We start from the raw sequence: 17,985 nt of genomic DNA on the forward strand, positions 1-17,985 counted from the left end.
AGGTCTCTCCCGTGGGGCTCCAGCAGTTTTGGGACCGGGTCACTCCCTTGGCCCCACCTGCCGCCCCCAGGCGCTACCCCCACAGGGGCCCCAGCAGTGCAGCGGAGCTGAGCAGCATCTGTCTGCTCGCTCCAGTGGCTGACGGCCCCTCCCCATGGCAGGGCAGGGTGGGGCTGTGCCTCCGCGCGCTGCCCCCGCCCCGAGCCCCTGCAGCCAATGGGACACTGCGGGGGTGATGCCTGGGGGCAGCAGCACACGGAGGCCCCCCAGCCTGCCCTGCCTTGGAGCCCCAGGTAAGCGCCACACTCCTGACCCCCTTCCTGAGCCTGCACCCCCACCCCCTCCTCACATACTCCCTTCCACCCCCAAACTCTCTCCCAGAGCCTGCACCCCAATCCCCAGCCCCAGCCCAGGGCCTGCACCCCAGACCTCCTCCCCCGACCCAAACTCCCTCCCAGAGCCTTAGGCAGGTGAGGGGCGGAGTTTTGGGGGGCGGGTTCTGGGCAGTATGAGTGACATTATTGGCCCACTGGGAGGACTGGAGGACTGGCACTGGCCCTAAGGTAAATTGAGGTTGAGACCCTGCTTTAAGGGATTGGAGCAACACTGGAGAGACTGGCGGGCAGGGAGCTGGGGAGCTGTGTGTGCCTCAAGGAGAGTGGTTGTTGTGCTCTGGTGACACAGAGCGGGGGTGGGGAGTTTGTAAGCTGTGGTGTTTGTATAGAGAGAAAGTTTACTAACCCCCAGGTTAAAAACTGTTCCTGCTCTGGGCTATACATGACACTCTTTGTTGAGAGTATAGATAAGTGGGTGAATGTTTCCCTGCAGGGTAATGGGTTCCTAGTTCCAATCCAAGTGATTCCCTTTAAAAACTTTTTCGAATGAAAATCAATTTCCAGACCCATCTCCAGTATGTTCAGGAGTTCGCTGAATGGGGGCAGGGGGCTTGCAATGAATTTAAACACTCAGCATTTTCCTGTGCAAATGAATAAAGACCTAGCAGAGCTGTCCAGCAGCTGAAATCAGTTCCAGTCCTCGGCGTCTCTAAGAGGGACACTCGGTAGCTGTGGCATGTGGGACACCTCTGTAGTGAGGACAGGTAAAAAATGCTGGATTCAATGAAAGCTGAGCCCATAGGAGGGGAAGGTGAATGGCGGCACCACACAGGGTCATAACACTCAGACACGGGGCTTCACTGTCACTGCCCCTGTGTTTTCCATCATTTCTATCCTAAGGAACACACCCTCCCCCTCCCCCGCACACTGTCACACACAACCTTCTCCCCTTGAACCCCATCCCACCCCTACCCCTCTCCCCCCCCCCACACACGCCATGGGACACAGCCTCTCGGTGCCTCACCCAGATGGGGGCTTGTCTCTGCATCTCCCCAGCAGGGGAGCAGAGAGCCGAAAGGGCCACAGGAGACCAATGGAGCTAGGCAGGGATAGAAAAGACTTCCCCTCCCTTCCCTTCCCTTCCCTTCCCAAGAGTCCCGTTAATCTCACCCATGGGACGTTCCAGCACCGGGTGGGCTCAAAGCACCAACCCTCCCCTCAGCAATGGAAGGGGGAACCAGCTCTATCACATGGAAGGAGGCTCCCCACCTCTGCTGCTGCCATCCTGCAGCCTTTAATATGGATTTGTTTTAGCTAACGCAACCCCCTCACCCACCCCTCTAATCCATCCATGAAACAAAGAGACAATTCCTGAGCTGGGCTCCAGTGGTGTAATGGGTTAGCGCAGTGGTGAGCTGGAGCCGGTTCTCACCAGTTCGCAGGAACCGGTTGTTAAATTGAGAAGCCATTTTAGAACCGGTTGTCCCAGGACAAATGGTTCTAAAAGGGCCGCCCCGCCCCCGGCCCCAGCTCACCTCTGCTTCCTGGGCTCATCCCCTGTAGGCTCTGCCCCTCCCTTCTCCTCCCCCTCCCCTGCTCCCCGCGAATCAGATGTTCGCGCGGGAAGCCTGGGACTCGGGAGGGCTCAGAAACAAGCAGCAGCTTGGCAAGGTTAGCTGGGGCGGGGAAGCGAGGACGGCTCCAGGGAGGCATGGTAGGGCCCAGCCCAGTCCTGCTCCGGCTGAGCAGCCCTGGGCCTGGCTGAGCGGCACCGGCCCTGGCCAAGAGCCACTCAGATAGGGCCGGGTCCGGAGGCACTCAGCCGGAGCCGGGGCGCTCGGCCGGAGCAGGACTGGGCTGGGCACTGCCATGCCTCCCTGGAGCCATCCTCACTCCCCCGCCCCAGCTAACCTTGCCAAGCCTGGCTCCAGCCAAACTTCTCCCCCCACGGGCCAGGGCCCTGCCAAGCAGCTCTGGCTCAGCCCCGGCCTGGTCCAGTGCCCCCGGCCTGGCCTCCAGCGTGGTAAGGGGGCAGGGAGCAGGGAGGGGGTGTTGGAAGAGGGCAGGGGAGTTCGGGGGGGTGGATAGGGGTCAGGGTGGTCAGAGGGCAGGGAACGGGGATTGAATGAGGGCAAGGGTCCCAGGGGGCCATCAGGAATGAGAGGAGGGATTGGATGGAGTGGCAGGGGGCAGGGAAGGAGGCTGGATGGGGTAGGGATCCTGGGGTGGCATCAAAGAATGTGGGAGATTGGATGGGGCAGGAGTCCTGGGGGGCACAACCCCCTTGTGGCGTGAGGAGGAGGGAACTGGTTGTTAATTTTTTGGCAGCTCACCAGTGGTTAGCACACAGTACTTCTAGTAGCACTGCTGAGTGGTGTGATGCTGAGGTTGTGAGTTCAAACCTCACCTACAGCACTAGTTTTCTTTAAGCAAATAGCTTCTGCCAATCATTTCGCCCTGCAGAAAATACAATTGCAGCTCAGAAGACACCGGGGTCCCCTTGCTTTACCCCAGAGAGCAGGGCAGATTCCACAGATCTACCAGGCTCTGCTCTCCACCAGCCGCCTGTGTCAGGAGGGGTCAGGCAGAGCCCAGAGCACTGCCCGGACTCCCCCTCAGTCTTTGCTCCCCAAACCACCTGTGTGCTCACCCTCTTCGCTGTGAGACTCAAACCCTGCCTGGCTTTCTGTATGTTGGGGTTTTGTTGTCTGTCGTGTTGATGTGCATGTGGGTCCTGTGTGATTTTGGTGGATGCCTGGCATAGTTTTGTGTGTGTGGGTGTGTGTATGACTTTTGCATGCAGATTGGTTTTTTTGCTTAGTATTCTTTTGGTATGTGGTTTTTGTGCTTTCTTGTTGTGGGCTTTTGCTGTATTTTTTGGTGTGGATTTGTTCTTTCTATGTTTTATGTGGCTTTCCCTTATGTGTATATGCCTCTGTGTGCTGTGTGGGTTGGGTTTTTGTTTATGTCTGTGTGGGTCTGTGCAGTGTGTGATTTTCTCATTCTCTCTGTGTGTGTTTGTCTCTCTGTTTGTATCTTCATGTGTAAATTCACTGGAACTTTTCAAACTCTCCACAGCTTTGCCAATTTTCACCAGGAATTTTTCTCCATTAACAAATTCTCACTTGTTCCCTACCAGTTGGTGACCATTGCCCCAGGGGCCTGTCAGTCTCAGGATCCTGATTTCCCATTGGCCCTTCCCCCTTCTATTGGGACTGGGAACGAGCCAACCAAAACCCCCACTAAGTTTTAGTAAAGGGCCAACAGTCCTTTACACAAGCCGGCCCTGTGAGAGTCACCAATGGCTGGAGAAGGCTGCACAAGCTGGTCCCATGGTGTAATGGGCAGCACTCAGGACTCTGAGTCCTGCAATTTGAGTTCAAATTTCAGTGGGACCTTTGGTTTGTGGTGAAGCCCTGGAACTCACACTGTTCCACTTCCCTGTCTCCTGTTGGACAAAAACAAGTCTTTCCCCTCCTGCTGGGTAACTCAGGTGCTGTGGGGGGGTCAGGGCTCTATAGCTGGTTACTGGTGCCTGAGGGTTGGGATTCTCATGGCTTCACCTGGTGCCCACAAGTCTGGCACTTGCTGCTGTGCTTTTCCTCTTGCCCACCTGGCTCTTGAAGGAAGCAGGGTCAGGGCTGGGCAGGTGGGAGCCCAGCACCTCTCCTCCTCTGGGCACCTAGAGCAGAGGCAGCTGGTGCTGACAGCTCCGAGGGAAGGTTTAAAAGCCACAGAGCAATGGAAGGCCAGGCTAGACAAGGGCAGGACCATGCCTATGTGTGGCCAGCAGACAGGCAACAAGACCCCCCTAGCCAGCCTGCTCCCTGCCATGCCAAACCCCCACTGAAGGCCACCCACAGGCCAGCATGCAGGGCGGCTGCTGATGCTCTGTGGCCAACATCAGAAGAGGGTAGGAAAGCAGGGCCAGCCCCCCTGGTGGGGCCTCTTACCGTTCCCACTCCAGGTGCTCACTTTGGCAGTCGAGCCGCCCATTTTCTTTGGCAAGTCAGGAAGGGCAAAGCCGAGACTGGAAGCACCTGGGGCTCATGCCCCAGCCTTTGTGACACGCAACCCCCAACTCCTTCCCGGGGCTCTAGCTGAAGGCAGAGCATTGGCCTGAGCAGCCAAGAAGAGGTTCCAGCCCGGAAGGGAGCAGGACTTGCAGCACAAAGTGAGCACAACCAGGAGGGGACTCAAATCCTGAATCATCTGATCCACAGGGAGATGCCTCATCCTTTAGGCCACATGATGAGGGGGTCTAAGCTCTTCTTTGGAAAAGCCAGACACTGTGTTTTTCAGGTCATCTACTGAGGGGGCCGAGACTCTCTGGGCACAAGAAGTCGAGTTCCCAGCGAGATGTGAGACTTAATTCTCTGGAGCCAGGTACAGGACTTTGGCAGGGAGGCTCAGGCATGGGGGATTGGGGTGCAACGGATGGACCGGCTGTCTAGGTGCGGAGATTCAGTCACACTGAGGCACAGGAGGGAGGAGGAGGAGGAGGAATCCTGCTGACAGGCAGTGGCTGTGCAGAAAAAGAGGAGGGGTTCCTGGGACTTTTTTTTGCCTCTTTTGCCTGCCTGCTCACTTTTGTGGTGTACGGTGAAGCGGTTTCTTAACAAGCCCAGGTAGCTCAGTTGGTAGAGCATCAGGCTCTTAATCTGAGAGTCCAGGGGTCAAACCCCTGTCTGGGTGCTCAGCTTTTAAATTGCCTTGTGTGCCAGGAGCCAATTTCTGTTCCCAGCCACATGCAGATTCCCAGAAGCTGTGGCCATTTCCTGGAAAGGTTCCTTTCCTTAGCAATCCGGAGAGAGGCCACATCCGCAGGTGCAGATAGCGCAGTCTCTGGCTGCCAGGAAGTGCTGTGGGGCCAGGTGCTGAGAAAGCCCAGAGGGGGAGCAGCAGAGATGTGGGGAAGGGAGAGAGAGAAGCAGTGAGGACAGAGCACAAGTGTAAAGGGGGCATCTGGTCTGGCTATTGTGGGGAACTTGCCTGGTTTATACATGACCCTGGTGGAATTGGCCAGTGGAAGAATCTAAGTCCCCACCCCCTTACCCAGAGGCTGCCTGACCTCGAGGACTGTTAGGATACAGAGATTCAGGCCAGTCTGCAAAGGCCTGTACTTTAAGAATTTAGGTGTATTTTTATCACTTAGCTAGTTATAAAGATATAAAAGAAAGAATAAAAAATCACTGTCTGTTTGTGTAATGGCCTTCTCTTACTGTGACTGTCTGAGGCCTGGTTCTTCGGCTAAGCAGCAAAGGCAGCCATAAGCTGGGAAGTGTATGGTCACATTCACACATTCCAAACTACTCACATTGAAATAAGGTGCTATTGGGCTGTTAGGAACACAATCCTGCCCTGATATTCCATCACCTCCAGAGAAAGGGAAACTTAGTTTGGTAGCATCCTGTCTGGCAAGAACTCACTTATCAATAGACACAGCTGAAAAACCCTTATGTCTGTATAGATGTAGTTGTGAAATCCTCACTTCTGTATTGTTTTGTATGTTTATTTGCATGGTCTCTGTCTGGTTCTGTGATTGTTTCTGTCTGCTGTATAATTAATTTTGTTGGGTGTAAACCAGTGAAGGTGGTGGAATATAATTGGTTAGATAACCATGTTAAAGTATATTAGGATTGGTTAGTTAAATTTTAGTAAAATGATTGGTTAAGGAATAGCTAAGCAGAACTCAGGTTTTACTATATAGTCTGCAGTCAATCAGGAAGGTGGGGGGAGGGGGGAAATGGGGGATGGGGGAAATGGGATGGGGGAATTGGGATCATGTTGTGCTACAGGGGGAAATGGGAACAGGGGATGGGAACAGAAACAGGGACACAGGCAAGGCTCTGTGGTGTCAGAGCTGGGAAGGGGGACACTAAGGAAGGAAACTGGAATCATTGCTTGCTGGATGTTCACCCCAATAAACATCAAATTGTTTGCGCCTTTGGACTTCGGGTATTGTTGCTCTCTGTTCATGCGAGAAGGACCAGGGAAGTGAGAGGGTGAAGGAATAAGCCCTCTAACCCTGTCATCTGTTGCTCTAGGCTCCATCTGTACATGCACATTCACATCCCACTCCTAACACAATCACTGTCTTCTATCTGACGAGATAGCCTAATTTCAACTTCTCCTGTAACATTACACCACCAACTATTTAGCATTTGTATGAGAGAAGTTGGAGGGAATTCAAACATCTTCAAATGGCAAAACTTTCCCCCCGGCCTGGTCAGTGAATCTGTTGCCGGCACAAAAAGGCCTGAGGCTACAGCAACAGTGATTCGTTGCCCGGAGTGCCTCGCTCCAATTAGACACACCAGGGTGAAGAAGCAAAAAAAGTTTATTTGAGATCTCAAAGCGCAGGATGCTTGGAGGCACACGCCTCAGATCAAGCACACCCCAGACAAGCAGCTCTCTGTCTTTATACATGATCTTAGCTAAGCATGTCTATTACCCCCAATGCCCAGCTCCCCCCTCCCCCCCCTCTTCTCCCTCCTTTTCAGTTCCCATACAGCAAATACATTATAACGTAGCAATTACTCTAAACAGGTTAGATCATACTTGGCAAAAAATATATTATCTCGTTAGTAACTTTTCTTGACCGGTCATTCTGTTTCACTCCCTTTAGCCAGGTGCAAGCAGGCTGTATAATTGCCTCCTGGTACTGATAACTAGTTGCCACACATTCCATTCTTTCCATCTAGCCTGTGGGGTTAATTAAAGTTTAAACATGGAAGCGGTTCAGACAAGCAGAGGCCTAATACAGGGAGCCTTCATTGGCACTGTCATTTTCCACCCCTCTGTCAACACTGGGTCATGCCTGGTGCCACCAACAATTCCCTCCTTTGAGAATACTCAACAAACCTTTGGCTGAGTGTTCTCATATACTGTGGACAAAACGTAATTGAGTTCTATGGAGCTGGGGCTGTCAATGAGAGGGTACATAGGGACCTTCGGGGCATGGGGGGAAACGGGAGTCAACGAGAGAAGTGTTCCCATAGCAAAGAGTAACATTGTGGCAAACCCTAGGCCTGGATTCATACTGGGCCAGTGATTTTAAGGCCTAACAATTACAATTCCCCAAATACCCACAAAATTACTACTACTAATAACAAGCAGATTAAAAACAAAAGGGACCAGGCCCACAGGTTAGGCTGGCCCTGTGAAAATAAACACAGCCAACGCTCAGAGTGTTCACGGGGAGTGCGCTGTAACTGTCCAAAGGGGTCACAGGGCATTCCCAGCAGGCCTTACTGTCGCCTGAATAACAGCTTAAGTCCCAGATCGTCGTTGGCAGTCTTCTCCGCAGGTTGGATGGTCCACCGTTCAGGAGCTGGCACTGCTTTCAGACGGGAGTAGTGGATCCAGTTCTTGTATCCCTCGACCTTTGCTGCTGTGTGGGTGATCAGCAGGACGGTGTGAGGTCCCTTCCACTTCTCTTGGAGAGGCTCGTCCTTCCAGGTATGAACGAGAACGGAGTCACCAGGCTGCAGGGAGTGGACAGGGGCATCCAGCGGGAGAGGCTGCAAATCTTTGGTATATCTGTGGAGAGAACAGAGAACAGCAGACAGAGAGCACATGTACTGAGATAAGAAACCGCAGCCTACCTCCCACTCCCCTAACAGAACCGGTGTACCATTCATAGGCCATGCCCTCCCAAACATAATCTCGAAGGGACTAAGCCCTAACCTGCCCTTTGGGAGAGCACAAACTCGGAGCAAAATAAGGGGTAAGGCATCAGGCCACCGAAGAGAAACCTCTTGGCAGACCTTTGAGAGATGCCGCTTGAGTGTCTGATTAGTACGTTCCACTACTCCACTGGCCTGTGGTCGCCATGGAGTGTGGAGCTTCCAGGTGATTTGTAGAACATCCGAAATCCCCTGAATGACTTGCAATGTGAAGTGTGTTCCATTGTCAGATTCCATCCACTGGGGGAGTCCAAAGCGAGGAATGATCTCCTTGACAAACTTGAGAGCCACCGTTCTGGCAGTGTTGTTACGGCATGGGAAGGCTTCAGGCCATCCGCTGAATCGATCCACCATGACGAGGAGGTACCTGAACCCTTGGGTTCGGGGGAATTCAGTGAAGTCTACTTGCCACACCAATCCTGGCCCTAGGGTAGGTTCCAGAGTGGCTGGTGGCACTGACACTCCTGGTCGAGGGTTGTTCTTTTGACAGACTAAACACTCAGCCTGTACCTGGGAAGCCAGGGGTCTTAATCCAGAGGTTAGAAAATACTTATTCATAAGCTGGGTGAGAGCCTCCCTTCCAGCGTGAGTGGTCTGATGTAGTTTCTGTAGTACTGGCCGTATTAGGCTTTTAGGTAGGAGGATTTTTCCTTCTGTGGAGTGGAGCCATCCCTCCTTTTCCTGGAGCCCAAGGGAGTCGGCCAGATTCCTTTCTTCACGAGAGTACTGAGGGGCTGGGAGCTCACCCACTGATGGGATGAGGGCATCAGCTCTCATGGGCCTTCCAATGGTTCCAGGGTGGCAGCCCGCTTGGCTTCCCTGTCGGCCCTGGCGTGGCCCTTGGCTACGTCCTGGTCTTCTCGTTGATGAGCTTTGCAGTGCACCACTGCTACCTCTGAGGGGAGCTGCACCGCTTCCAGAAGCCGGAGAATCTGTGTCCCATGCTTGACCGGGGACCCCTGAGCTGTAAGCATTCCCCTTTGTTTCCACAGACCAGCATGAGCATGCAATACCCCAAAAGCATATTTTGAGTCAGTAAAAATATTAACCCGTTTGTCTTTTGCCAGTTCAAGTGCACGGGTTAAGGCTACAAGTTCAGCAAGCTGGGCAGATGTTCCAGCAGGTAAACTCTCTGCTTCCACTGTATCATAGAGGGTCACAACAGCATAGCCCGCCCTCCTTTGCCCATCTATGACAGCACTGCTCCCATCAGTATACCACTCACAGTCTGCATTTGAGAGCGGTTGATCTTTTAAATCTGGACGGCTGGAGTACTGGGCATCTATGATTTCTAAACAGTCATGTTCCTGCTCCTCTGTTTCTGGTAACATAGTGGCTGGGTTGAGGGAGGGGCAGGTCTGCAGGGTAACTTCAGGATTTTCTAGGAGTTTAGCCTGGTACCGAGCTACCCGAGCCTGCGTGAGCCAGAGACCACCCTTAGTGTCCAGCAGGGCTTGAACCATATGAGGGGTATACACCTGCACAGTCCCCCCCAAAGTCAGTTTCTCTGCTTCACCAAGCACTAGGGCAGTTGCCGCGACAGCTCGCAAGCAAGCTGGCCACCCCTTGGCAACTTGATCCAGTTATTTAGAGAAATATGCCACAGGACGTTTCCAAGTGCCTAATAATTGAGTAAGCACTCCCAGGGCTACTCCTTTTCTTTCATGCACATACAGTTGAAACGGCTTAGAAAGGTCAGGCAGGCCGAGTGCCGGGGCTTTCATTAGCTTTTGCTTTAACACTTTAAATGCCTTGTCAGCTTCTGAGGACCAGTGAAAGGGGTCGTGATCCATTCCCTTAACACATTCATACAAGGGCTTAGCCCACAGTCCGAACTCTGGGATCCATATTCTGCAAAAGCCTGCCATGCCCAGAAAAGCCCTGAGCTGTTTACGATTGCTTGGGACAGGAATTTGACAGATTGCTTCCTTCCTCTCATTTGAGAGCTGTCTCTCCCCCTGTCTTATGTGAAATCCTAAGTACTGTACTTCTGAGAGGGCAATTTGAGCCTTGCTCTGAGCTACCCGGTATCCTCTGAGTCCAACAAAGTTCAGGAGGCTCACAGTGGCGTGGAGGCAAGAGGTTAATCCCACCGCCCCTATTAACAGGTCATCAACATACTGCAGGAGGAGAATCCCATCCGGAGTATTCCACTCCTCCAGGTCTTTGGCCAGAGCCTGGCCGAAAAGGGTGGGGGAGTTCTCAAATCCCTGAGCTAAAACAGTCCAGCAAAGCTGTTTCTTAACCCTTCGGTCGTCTTCCCACTCGAAGGAGAAAATCTCCTGAGATTGTGTGTCGACCGGAATTGTGAAGAAAGCATCTTTCAGGTCTAGGACCGAAAAGTGGGTGTACTGCCCTCCTATAGATGCCAACAGTGTATATGGGTTTGGAACAAGGGGGTGCAGAGTCTTAACCCGTTCATTAACTGCCCTCAGGTCCTGGACCAGCCGATAGGTGCCATTGGGCTTTCGAACAGGCAGGATGGGGGTGTTCCAGGCTGACTGACATTCTCGCAGTACCCCGTACTTCAGAAACTGATTTATAGTTTCCTGCAGCCCTTCTCTGGCCTCCCTCTTGATCGGATACTGCTTGATCCGCACCGGACTTTTTCCTGGCAGGAGCTGAACTTTAATGGGGGTGTGATGTGCTGCCTTTCCTGGGACCCCCGATGCCCATACTAAAGGAAAAACCTGGTCCTCCCACTGGCTGCACTCTGGGGCTTGCATGGCTGAGGGCTCAACTGCAAGAGTCATTATCCAGGCATTCTCTGGGGGCAAGGTGAGGGTGATTTCATCTTGGGTGAAGTGCAGGGTGGCACCTAAGCGACAAAGCAGATCCCGTCCCAGTAGAGGCGTTGGGCAGTCGGGGAGGTAAACCAGCTTGTGGGAGAGAGTTCTGTCTCCCAAAGCACATTCTGCTGGGGCATACACTGGACATTTGATTCCTTTTCCTGTAGCGCCGACCACAGTGAGGGAATCTGCCACAGGCAGCTGGAGGGGTTGATTTACAGCGGTTCGAGCTGCTCCAGAGTCTACTAAAAAGTCTATTTCAGAATTTCCCACCCGCATTTTTACTCGGGGTTCCGGGGGCAGGATAGTCCGTCTCCCCTGACACCCCTAGTCTTGATTCTCTGCTGCCATCATAGGGGTGTCTTCCCTCTCGGGGCACTCATTTTTCCAGTGTCCCTCCTTCCGGCATATGGCACACTGATTGCGACCCAAACGCCTTTCCTGTGAGCCAGGGCGCCCACGTCCACGACCTCTCATCCCCCGGCCCCTTCCATCACCTTCCTGAAACTTCCTCTTGTCACTGGCCTGTACTGCTGCAACCATCATCTTCACCTGCCTTTTTTCCTTCTCTCCCTCTCTAAGGCTGTAAACCTTGTTTGCAGTTTCCAAAATCTGTGCCACAGACATGCCCATCAAATCCTCCTTTTCTCTACTTCAGACAACAGGGTCCTCATAAGGATATTACAGTCATCCCAGTCAGGCTTGTGACTGGCAAAACATCCCTCAAAAACCGAAATAAACTTGCTGGGATTCGTGGAGAATTCCCCTGCCTGTGCCTTAAAGGCTGCTAGGTCCACTGGGTTAAAAGGCACATGTGAGTAAACTAGCATAGTAGTGGCCCGGCGCCCCTCTGCTCCCGGGCGAGCCACCACAGTCTCAGTAATCAACGGATAAAGTCCCACTGAAGGAGCAATCTCTGAAACCTGAGGCACCTGGTCTTTATACGGTGGGGGTGTAGGAGCCGAAGGGGACACCGACTCTGCCATTACAACCGGGGAGGGGTTCGGGGAACTAACAACAGTGACTGCCGAGCCTGTCGGAGTCAGATTACACTCTTGCAACAGATCTGACCTATCTCTCAACAATATAAACAACTGTGCATACATAAATTCATTCCACTTATTCATTCGCTGACAAAACAAAGCTAATTGAAGGATCGTGTTGTAATTAAGTGATCCCTCCGGTGGCCACCTTTCCTGGCCCTCTAGCTGATACTGAGGCCAGTTTACTGTACAGAATCTTTTCAGTTTACTTTTAGTCAATGGATCTTTTTCAAACACTTTCCAATTCATCAGAATGCATTCTAAGGGTGTAAACCGTACCCTGCCTGTACTCTGTCCCTGCCCCATACCTATGGGAAGACACTGGGCGTCCCCAGGTCTTAACAGGCAAACAAAAGGTTAACAGCACTGGACTGTTCCTACCTTATCCACGAGACCGGTTCCCCACCGTCGCCCGTAGCTGCTTCTCCACTATCTGAGCGCGTTGCACCATAGTGCCCTCCGGGGTCGACCACACCGCGTCTCCGCCGAGGCCCCCGATGAAGTCACCGGTGCGCGCTAGGCATCGGTCGTCGCCGCAATCCATCGACCTCCAGGAGGGGTCCGGGCAAGGCTAAATTTAGCCTCAAGCCCACCCAGGGATGCCAAAACTGTTGCCGGCACAAAAAGGCCTGAGGCTACAGCAACAGTGATTCGTTGCCCGGAGTGCCTCGCTCCAATTAGACACACCAGGGTGGAGAAGCAAAAAAAGTTTATTTGAGATCTCAAAGCGCAGGATGCTTGGAGGCACACGCCTCAGATCAAGCACACCCCAGACAAGCAGCTCTCTGTCTTTATACATGATCTTAGCTAAGCATGTCTATTACCCCCAATGCCCAGCTCCCCCCTCCCCCCCCTCTTCTCCCTCCTTTTCAGTTCCCATACAGCAAATACATTATAACGTAGCAATTACTCTAAACAGTTTAGATCATACTTGGCAAAAAATATATTATCTCGTTAGTAACTTTTCTTGACCGGTCATTCTGTTTCACTCCCTTTAGCCAGGTGCAAGCAGGCTGTATAATTGCCTCCTGGTACTGATAACTAGTTGCCACACATTCCATTCTTTCCATCTAGCCTGTGGGGTTAATTAAAGTTTAAACATGGAAGCGGTTCAGACAAGCAGAGGCCTAATACAGGGAGCCTTCATTGGCACTGTCATTTTCCACCCCTCTGTCAACACTGGGTCATGCCTGGTGCCACCAACAAATCCTATGGTGAGAAACTTTCTGTGCATTTCAGTTTCTTGTATTGTTGGATGGGGCCTGAGGTGCTGGAAGGGAAATGTCCATGGCAAACTTGGACATCACTCTTGTCCGAAAAAAGGCAGGTGTTAGACACAATCGCTTCTCGTATTCCCGTGGAATCTGAGTCTAGCTGAAGAATTTCTGTCTATCCTATAGAGAATCATTCCATTGTAAATACAAATGCAATGAGATCTTCAGGTCGAGTCAGTGCCTTTTAAAAATATTTACTGAGAAAAAAGCCATTCTTTGCCTTGTTGATAAGGACAAGAAGCCCTCTTTGCCTTTCCATTTCAAATGCAAAATGAATGGAGATTTTCATTGAAAAACTTCTGGTTTTTAGGAGGAATTGAACCCAGGCCATGGCTGTTAAAACACCAGAACCTACTGCTTAAAGCACCAGGGAGGACTGTTTTTTTCTGATAGCCAGTGTTGTTTTTCTCAGCCTCCTACTTCGCCAATGTCAGACTGAGTGCAGTTAAGTTCTGGAATAGGCTCCCAAAGGCAGCTGTGGTGTCTCTGTCCTCAGAGGTTTTTAAGAACAGGTTGAACAAGCCCCTGTTGAGGATACTCTGCATATATTTGTGTTTTTCACATGTGAGCCTGACTAGTTCAGTTGGCAAAACATCAGACTTTTAATCTGAGGGTTCAAGTCCCTGGTCAGGTGAAAAACTTCTCACTGTGATTATAAAAATCTGTCTCTCTGGAGTCTTGTTCAGTGTTACTCTTTCTCTCCAGGATTTTGCCTTACCTAAGAAGGGCCTTTCTGTGGGGGGGATTGAAGGAGCAACTCCTTGACATCCCCTCTGTCCTTGCAAGCTGGAGGAATAAAGTCCTCTGGGCATATAGCATGTTCCTCCCCTGCAGACACAAACACACAGAATATTCATAAGGAATTAGAATTAGAATCCACCACATTCCTTGGGAGCTTGTTCCTGTCGTGAATCATCCTCGCTGTTGAATATTTGTGCCTTAGCTGTAATATGAATTTGTCTCTTTTCACCTTCCAGCCACTGGGTCTTGTTATGCCTTTCTCTGCTCGATTAAAGAGCCCTTTCATACCCAATCTTTTCTCTCCATTAAGGCCTTTCAACACTTCAGTGAAATCACCTTTCAATCTTCTTTTGATAAGCTAAACAGGTTGAGCTCATTCAATAGCAAAGAGCCGCCAAATGTTCTGTGGGCTGGAGAAAAATGTCTTCTAGGGAAAGTGGTGGATTCTCCATCTCTTGATATCATTTAATGAAGACTAGATGCCTTTCTGGAATGTGTTTGCCCAAAAGTAGCTATTGTGTCATACAGGAGGCCTGTGATATGCAGGGGGTCAGATTAGATGCTTTAATGGTCTCTTCTGGCCATAAAGTTGACTAATTTCTGAAAAACTGAGTGTAGCATTGGGAGCAGCGTCTGATGTTTTCCTGTCTAGCCGGCTTGCTGCTAGAACGAACGCTCCTTGAGTAGGGTGATCCACAGGGAGTAGCTCAAACCTCCAAAGTGCCTGGCTAAGGGCAGGACATTAGCACAGCAAGAGAGGGGTGTGGTAGTGACATCACAAAGGCCTTTTGCAGAACCTCAGACTATTGGTCAAAGGTGGTGGGTAGGTGGTGACCTCACAGAGAGATGCTGACATGAGCCAGGCAGGACAGGGGCGAGGGGCCAGGGAAACCTCATAGACCCCTGTGGCTTTGCTTCAGCAAGTCTCCTTCTCCAGGTCTCTCTTTGAGGACTGAGGGGCTATTCGGGTTCACGGATGTGAGCGCCAGGAGGAACCTCTTTCGAGTTTTCTCCTTCCCTTTTTGTGCTTTTACTAGAAAACAGCCGTCCCTGTTTAGAAGGTAAGAGCTTATTCGAGGGAAGGGGTGTCATGGGGGTGTCACATTCAGATGCCGGTGCCCCCCACCGTGTAAGGAAGCTCCCAGCACCCTGCTCTGTGTTCGCAGGGCGGGAGAGAGCAGCATCCACGGCAGTGATTTGCTCCTGGCTGCCGGAGCAGAGCAGCAGGCTCAGCTGTCAGAACTTCCCAGAGCGATGAAAGGGGAGGGGCCCATGGCTCTGTAGGAGGAATGCAGGGCAGGCAAGTTCACGGCAGGCATTGTGGGATACTGGAGGAGGCCAGTTATGGTGATATAATGAAAGGCAGCGTTTACTCTGTTACTTTAAGTTTTCTGCAAAAAGCTCTAGACCTCTCATCGAGGTCGTTTTATTTTGTCAGCAAAACAGGGCAGTTTTGTCGCCAGACGTGGCACTGCAGTGTGTGCACCAGCCACAAGCTACCGACCAAGAGAGCGTTGTGTGTTTTTCACACACCAGAGCAATATAATTCTGCTGAAACAACTTTGTAGTGCAGACCTGGCCAAAGATTCACTCACACACAACTTGCAAGGAAAACGTCACCTGCTCCTCTGCTTTGCAGAATCCAAACACAAGCAAAGCTTGTCGGGCCCCGGTGGCGATGGCAGGAAGTCAGGTGTGGGCAGATGCTGTGTTACACTTGCCTACAGGCATCATGGCTTAGCTGGCTAAAGTATCTGTTTTGTAAACAGGAGATCCTGGGTTCAGCTCCCAGTGGTGCCTTGTTGATTGGTTGTTGGGACGCCTGCTATTGGCTACTGTCAGAAGACGAGATTCAGAGCTAGATGGGCCTTTGGTCTAGCCCAGTGTGGTTTTTCTTATCTTTTAAATAACACTCACAGGCACTGATAATAGAGTTACTGAAAGTTTGGGAGTTAGGAGCGGGTAGGTCAGTGGTCCAGTCCCCACACAGCTGACACCCTCCCTATGGGACAGGGGCAGGTCTGAGCTCTCACCCAAATGCTCTTTGTGCCTGCCAGAATGTGTGAGCAGCTTGTTTAGTTCACGCTGCTTTGTGCACCGTGTGTGAGAATGAAAATCCTAAACCGCCCTTTGAAATAACGAATGCAGCAGGACGTGTTATTGTCCCTGCCCCAAAGCAGACAGACCAATGGAGAAATGCCGTCAAGTCCAAGGTAACACTCCCCTGCCATTTTACCTTTTTTGCTTGCTAAACTCTGCCCGGCCCAGGCTGTCCTCTGCCTCAGCTGCTGCTCCCGGCCTGCTCTAGAGTCAAACACGCAGGGCCCCCAGGGGAACAGAGGCTGGGACAGGGCAGCAGCCTGGGTTGGGCTGGAAATTCTCATTCCCTGAGAACTGGCCTGGCTCCCTCCTCAACAGGGAACAAATCAATTCCACGTCCCCTCCCCAGAAAAACCAGCCTGGAGCCAAGGGCAGCAGGGGACGATTCCCTCCAGTTCCCACCGAGGCAGGAGAGAAGCCAGGGTGTTTCTAGCAGAGCTTATGGAACTGACGTGGGGAAACCAGACTTTAACAACAGGCAGTTCCAGTTTAAGCTCAGTGTTTTTAACTATTTCTACAACATTAAATAACCCTTCAATCGTAGTGTCATATTCCATAAAATTGCTTCAGCCTTATAGGTACCCAAGTGCAAAACTAAACATCTTTTCAAATCCAAGGGAGTGGAGATCAGTCAGTGTTCAGAGTCATCCCACATAAAAGAACCATGTTGTGGTACATACTAGCCCCATCATGTGGCCATGGCCTTTTCCTCCTCCTCCAGAGTCAGAATGTGATCAGCTCACAGCAAGGGGGAGCAACACCCCTCCCTTGGTCTCTATGCCAGAGCTCCTATTAGCTCAGTGTCCTTCCCACAAGAGTTGGCTGCTGAGAGGGTTGCAATGGGGTAAATGAAGGCAGAGGAGGATTGTTCCTGCTGGGTTTTCTTTGTGTGTCTCTGTGATCCTGCTGGAGGAAGCTGAAACATCATTTGAGTTTGTTTCAGTGGCTCCTGCACTTTCTGCTCTTAGCCCCTCAGGGAATGGACAATGGAGCAGTTTGAGAAAGTGGCTAGAAAGAAGCCTAAGAAATTGTAGCATAATTGAGAAGAAAAACAACATCATTACCTCCTTGGTGGTCTAGTGGTTAGGATGTGGTACTTTCACTGCTAAGGCTTGGGTTCAATTCCCAGCCAGAGAAAAGTGGCTTTAAACCAGAAAAGCTTCAATTATTCTTCACTTGCAATGTAAACAAATCCATGTTATTTTCCTGATTCCCCATCTTCCCAGTGTCTCCATGGCAGGGCTGGCTCCAGGCACCAGCGAAGCAAGCAGGTCCCTGGGGTGGTCAATGGAAAGGGGAGGTTTCAGCGGCAATTCAGCCCTCTCGGAGGAAAGGACTTGCTGCCAAAAGCAACAGAGGTAGAGCTGCAGTTGATTGTAGCTTTTTTATTTTTTTTTCTCGCTTGGGGTGGCAAAAACACTGGAACTGGCCCTGCTCCATGGAAGACAATTTGTTAAATGCCAGATGAGTGCAGTTCTATCAGTTCTCAGCCTGAGTCCTTAGGTCTTAATCCTGAGGATATTGTCCCACCATGGGGCCATTTCCCGCCTCTCTTTCATACAGAAGCACAATTTTCCTTGCACAGACACAGGAACAGCAAGATCTTTCTCTGTCCCTTGTGCAAAGCAGGGGGCCCAAATTCCATGGAAACAATGGACAAGCAGGGGCCCTGGGCACATCCAGCCCTGGCTGCGAGATGTTCCCTCCCCTCTTTCTTTATGCCCCTGTTGTTATTTCATGGATTGTCTGGGATGGGGGAAAAGCTGAGTTCAGTCCAGGTGGAGGGGGAAAGGACCCTGAAAATCCCAGGACCCAACCCCCGCTACCAGGATCACTGAGGTGCTGGGGATTTGAGCAGGAAAGGGACTGTGTGAATTGTCAAGGTGGGGAATGAATAACAATCTACAACTAGATCCACCTCATTAACCACTGACACAGGCTAATCCTGCTGCAGACAGAAGGGAAACTGGGAGTGATTCTTTGCTGCTCAGCCATGGAAACTCAACCGCAGTGAA

At 51.5% G+C, this 17,985-nt stretch overlaps 2 non-coding genes across 2 annotated transcripts; both read left to right on the forward strand.

Annotated features, from left to right (window-relative positions):
- Positions 1–4,957: 4,957 nt before the first annotated feature.
- On the forward strand, positions 4,958–5,030 carry TRNAK-CUU. The gene has a single exon. It is a non-coding gene; the product is annotated as a tRNA-Lys (tRNA).
- A 12,005-nt stretch (positions 5,031–17,035) lies between these two features.
- TRNAE-UUC lies at positions 17,036–17,107 on the forward strand. Its single transcript has one exon. It is a non-coding gene; the product is annotated as a tRNA-Glu (tRNA).
- Positions 17,108–17,985: the final 878 nt, after the last annotated feature.

Source organism: Mauremys mutica, unplaced genomic scaffold (assembly GCF_020497125.1).
Source record: "Mauremys mutica isolate MM-2020 ecotype Southern unplaced genomic scaffold, ASM2049712v1 Super-Scaffold_100237, whole genome shotgun sequence".
In the NCBI taxonomy this organism is placed as follows: domain Eukaryota; kingdom Metazoa; phylum Chordata; order Testudines; family Geoemydidae; genus Mauremys; species Mauremys mutica.